The following is a 6,162-nucleotide window of genomic DNA, read 5'->3' as shown; positions in this document are numbered from 1 at the left end:
AAATACGTTTACGCTTAATCTTAATTACATGGTTCATATAATGTTGCCATTAATATCAAACTCTAAACTCTAATGTAATGACAAAACAATGCTATTCAGTCTAAATGAAGTCAGTCATCCATGATGTATTGTGATTAAAGGAAACTACATCTGTAATAACTTGTGTTGGTTTAATAGATTAAGCTCTGTGAAGGTTCTGCATTGCTGCCAAATACAGAAAGAAATTCCTGCTTATTCAGTCATAGTGTTTAATCTCAGCAAAGGATTTGTCTAGAGTTATGCTGAGTGGCCTAGTGGCACATTGAAACTGCATGTACTGCAAGAGCAGCACTGCTGACTGAGCTTTTCCGAGCCAGCTTAGTTCCATGTCTGTGACATTAGTCTTATGCTAACATACAAATTAGGTTTTTCAAAACCTTAGAAAGATTCAGCGTTCAAGAAGGACTTTTTGAAAAGCGCTCCTTTGCAGCCTGTTTTCTTTTATCTATTGGATGTATATCTGGCATCTGACTTGGTTGTGTTGTGGAATTCCAAAGCAGTGGAATTCTGAACTGACATTTTTTAGCGGCATTTTTTAACACACCACTGAGGTGTTTTTGTTTTGCCAAACCTTGGAGAGATTCTCTTCAACAAAGATTTTTTTGAAAAGTGCTGTCTTGTTCCTTTTCACCTTCTGGATGTAAATCTGGCAAAATCTGTCATTTCGTTTTGCTGTGCTGAGGAATTTCAAAAATAAGCTGACAACTTGGAACCCTGAAGTTTTGCAGGGCTGTGTGGACAACAGCAAACCTTGTTTTAGACAGAGGATGCCAGTGTGACTTTTTTGCCAATGGTAATGGGGTCACTGTGTCATTGTGTCACCCGGAGCTCGGGCAATGGGGCAATAAACAGACCCTTAACACTCACGATTCTGCTGCCAAAAATGCCAGATGCTCCTGGCACCAGCGCTCCTTGGCCAACCAAACTGACATGTGGGCCACAAGCAGAGCCAGGCCTGGGAGGAATCCCACCCAGGAGAAATGAGGATTTTCGGCGAACTTCAGAATCCATGCTTGAGTACTTTCTTCCTAAAATAGTCATTAAAGTAAGACGTTGAGTGCAGATAGGTCACCAGTGTTACGAATTTTACTTCGCAAGATTTTATAGAAGACTCAGATGCTGTGCTGTTACTTGTTTCAACTAGAATATGACTGGGCTCAGACACAGTTTAATTGGACACAATGTTACTGTTTGTGCTCAATCTTCATGATATTGCATATGGTGTAGATGATCAATGACTGCATGTGAGTGCTGTATGGGTATGTGTGTACACTTGCATGTGTGTTTTATGGGTGGGGGGGGCAAAAGACAAAAGTATCAGGTGAAAGTTGGTTAAATGTTCAAATTTAAGAATGTGAGTTGGCCTGTGTCAGTAAAGAGTCCTCTTATATATTGTATATACACTGACCGAGCACTTTATTAGGAATGCCTACTTGTCTGCTCATTGTCCATTTTATCAGCTCCACTTACTATATAGGTGAACTTTGTAGTTCTACAATTACAGACTGTAGTCCATCTGTTTCTCTGCATATTTTCATCCTGTTATTTCATGGTCAGGACCCCCACAGGACCACAACAGAGCAGGTATTATTTGGGTGGTGGATCATTCTCAGCACTGCACTGACACTGTCATGTTGGTGTTGGTGTGTTAGTGTGTGTTGCACTGGTCTGAGTGGATCAGACACAGCAGTGCTGCTGGAAACACCTCAGTGTCACAGCTGGACTAAGAATAGTCCACCAACCAAAAACATCCAGCCAACAGCGTCCTGTGACCACTGATGAAGAACTAGAGGATGACCAACACAAACTGTGCAGCAGCAGATGAGCTATCGTCTCTGACTTCACATCTACAAGGTGGACTGACAAGTTAGGAGTGTCTAATAGAGTGGACAGTGAGTGAACAGTGTTTAAAAACTGTTGTACCACCACCACGCCGTGTCACAGCAGTGCTGAGAATGATCCACCACCCAAATAATACCTGCTCTGTGGTGGTCCTGACCAGGACCCCCACAGGACATTTTGTACAAAATACAACAAAATGACATTTTATATTATTTTGTTGTATTTTGTATTGTGTTAATTGTGTATTTTGTACTTTTGTGTTTACCTGCCCAGGGACCCTAGATGGAAATTAGCAAGCTTCCTGGCTCTGGTGCAAAGCATCTTTTTTTCATTTAAGATTAATGTTTGTTCTTAAAATAAATATAATAAACTAAACTTAACTAAACACACATATAATAATGGTATAATATAATAATGGCAGTTGGTGTTAAATGGTATGTTTTAATGGTAAATATGGGTAAATTATGACTAGAATAAAAACTGGACAAACACAAAGAAGTGAGAGCCAGAGAGCTCTAATACATGTATGAGGGAAGATAATAACTTTGAGACCTTCTTTGAGAACAAATCCTGTTATCATCTGCAATCAGCACCAAAGACTCATAAATCATCCTCACAACTTATTGGTTTATTTGGTGTGTTTACAATTATTTCCCAATACAATAAAGGTGAGGGCAAGTATTGAATGGTGATGAATATCATTGTCTGCTTACATCTGAGTGTCCCATTGATTTGAGCCAGTAGCTGTGTAGCCTCAGGCCACTGGGCCAGACACACTGTACACTCAACTGTTCTCCAAGTAAAAACAAAAGGTCAATTTAAATGATTGATAAGCTTTTTACGCTGGGTAATTGAGAGAGCATTACTTGCGCATTTTGCATGATGAATCAGGCTGACATTTTTGGTACAATTGAGTCATAAAACCCAACGTGAAAATATGTCCCTTTTTTCTGTCGCATTGCATATTGCGACCAAAGACAAATAGATATGACATATAGATAATGTCAACAAGCCAGGGCTGAATTGTGACCTGATGCCTATAATGTGAGTAAGCAAAACAGCCACTTCAAGTGTCATAAATAAAAATGAGTTATACTTATAATCTCTATTTATAAAGCACTCTACATTTTAGTTACAGTCGTATGCAAAAGTTTGAGCACCTCTGGTCAAAGCACGTTTTATTGGTTTTCTAAGTGAAAATAATTCAACACATTTAACACATTAACTCTACAGAGAACACATTTCTGCACATTCTTCTAGTGCAATCACGGTTTATATGAATTTAACATATTGAGAATAATGAAACAGAGTGTGATCCCGTGCAAAAGTTACAGCATATTTCATATTTTTGCAATATGTTAAACGTAGCAAATAAATGGAACTTGTGCACTAAAATTAGCAGCGAAACTGCATATTCAAGACTGTTCTCTGTAGAGGATGTGTTCACTTATTTTCACTTAGAAAATCAACAAAACATGTAATTTGTCCAGGGGTGTTCAGACTTTTGCATACGATTGTACAAAATCTCAAAGTACTTTACACAGGACAGAACCCTGGTGACCTTTGACCCTTATGTTAGCGATTAGTAGAATAAAAGACTACAGGAGTCACATAGAATGATGAAAATCAGTAATGTACCTCAAAAACTGTGTAACATTTTTTTTCATTGTCATGCAATCCAGGTAACAGATGTTGCTCATATTAAAGCTAACCAAAAGTGCCATTTGCTGTGTAATATTGTCTATGGACAGACTGTACACTGTGGTCTGAGTAATTTGTTGGAAGTGCAGTTCTTTCCTGATAGTTGGACAATGGAGAACACCATATTACAGAGCACTGATAGTATGAGAGCAATAAAATTTCCACCTGCAGTAATAAGATGCACAATTAATTCTCGCCTTTTCATCTCATTTGCATGTAGCTCTTTTTCTCCTTTCATGCTGTATGAGAGATCAGGGTCTTGGACTCTAACAAACTACATTAATTGTTTAACGTCTCTACATATCAGCACAATTATACTTGCCTCAGCAGTGCAGGCAAACGGGTGAATCTATTATTGATCTGAGAGCATAAGAGAAAAAGGAGATGGCTAGAGAAAGAAAGACAGAGAGGGAATCGAAAACAAATTGTGTCCTCTCTCAAGCAGATTGACTTCCTCTTTCCTTCCTCCCTTCCGCAGTTTATTTCATTCTTCAAAATGACAGCCGGACAAATATATAGTGCATCTTCTATATCTTTCTTCAAACCTCAGTTGAGACAGTGTGTGAAATGCAGTACAAAACACAGTGTATGATGTTTTATCTTATGATCTTGGTTTTTTTTTTAATTATGCACTGTTGTAACACATGCAGCCTGTTTCTCGGTGTTGTCATGTTGAAATAAGAAAGGTCATCCCTGAAAAAGACGGCGTCTAGAAGGCAGCATATGTTACTCCAGAATGTGTATATCTTTCAGTGTTAATGGTGCCTTCACAGAACAATTGGCACTAACACACTTTTGAACTGTATATGTACTTGAATTTAATTCTAAATTTATTCTTAAGATAAATTCTCAGCTATGTTGATGTATGGACACAAAGTCACACTTCATAAATCACTACTTAAAAGTGAATTTTCACTCATGATTATTTTAAGATCCAATCTGTGCTCAACAAATATTTTACAAATAAGGGCCCTGGATGCTTCTTTTATACCCAAGCATGATTGCATCACCTTTTTAAGACGTTTATTAACATTTCACAATGGTCCTAGTCTTAAAACACCACTGTCACAACTTTGTTGGAACAGGAGCAGGCATCAATTTAAATTTTAGCCCGCATATCCAAATAATAACGGACAACCATTTAAATCTATTCCCGTCTTGAAACTCCTTTCAATCTCTCACTCACTTGAAACAACCTTTTCAGTTTTCCAATCCATTAAAAAGTGGTCCACTTTGTGAGGCGCAAGACTACAAAACATCTTCCATCAGCCTTCAGGAGAACATCTTCATAATTTCTCAAGCAACCCTTTCACTCAATCTCCAGCTGGGTTCTCCGAGGATTGGGTCATTTCACATTGATTTAATCTAAGACTTTCCCACTGTGCCATCAGGACTGAGGAAGGAAAGTGTTCGTGAGAATCACCTTTGGGCAATGTCACTTACAATAAAGCAAAATCATACCTCAACATTCATATCACACCACATAGCAACAGTTAGCATCTGGCACACTAGCATTTCCCTCCAGAGCGGGATATTCTCTCCTGCATATTCTGAGGAATTCATCTGGCTAAGTGCTTTGGCTTTAAGGTATTCAAATGTTCTCGGTTTAGCCCTCCTCTGCATTTGTATAATCACTTCAGAAGAGGGCTGAAAATACCCCCTTTGGCATTTGCTCATTTCTGACCGGTAAAGCTGGAGGCATTTAGCATTTGCGCTCGCCCTTAGCAAGCTACTGGGTTAGAAAGAGAAACTGAAAAGCTGATAATTACGGCAAAGCTTATTCTAATGCAGCTAAAAAGCTGCAGTGAATGAATGAGCCTTTTGGTAGGAGAAATTTTCAATCCCATTAGGAACAGAATTAATCTCCTGCTGCTTGGAGACAGCGCTTGACCCACTGGAGACATGACTTGACTCTGGGTAGATATGGATCTGTATTTGTTGTACATTTTTCTTCTGACTCTGATACTACAGTTACCTTCAAAATGTTCCCTGTAATAAGCTCCAAGTGATGCCATGAAAGCAAATGTATGAACAATTACAGTTTTATTGGAATTCATATCTGACATTTGAAACAAAGCCTGCATAGTTTAAAAGAAAAAAAATCACCCATGCATGATAATTTTTATGTGTGCTGAATCTGGATCAGCTGTCTTAAAGCACATGTGGTGACCGAACATTCTGGGAAATGGGTTTATCAGCGGCCGTGTAAAGGCACCACAATACCAACTAGATTCATTTACTAAATGATGCCACATACTAAATCCTGTATGATCACTTTTCAGTAAATTACTTGAAAACAACATTAGTGGTCCTTTGTGTCTCATCAGAGAAGTGATTTATAACAACATAATTAAGCATTGATTTCAGCCTAAATGCATGATAAACATTTTTTTATGTTGAAAAAAAGTGATGCATGAACTTGACTTGATTCAAATGTGTACACAACTTCCACACAATTATTGTCAAAAGCATGTAAACTGGATGGCAAAGTTGATTTAGGACACATTTGCCCATCATTATAATGACATTTCAGCTGACAATCACCATATAAATAATTGTGATTAACAGTTAGATTTGTTT

The sequence above is a fragment of the Colossoma macropomum genome, unplaced genomic scaffold, assembly GCF_904425465.1.
Source record: "Colossoma macropomum unplaced genomic scaffold, Colossoma_macropomum, whole genome shotgun sequence".
Lineage (NCBI taxonomy): Eukaryota > Metazoa > Chordata > Actinopteri > Characiformes > Serrasalmidae > Colossoma > Colossoma macropomum.
The sequence above is the reverse complement of the archived record's forward strand: the minus strand, read 5'-3'. Positions refer to the sequence as shown.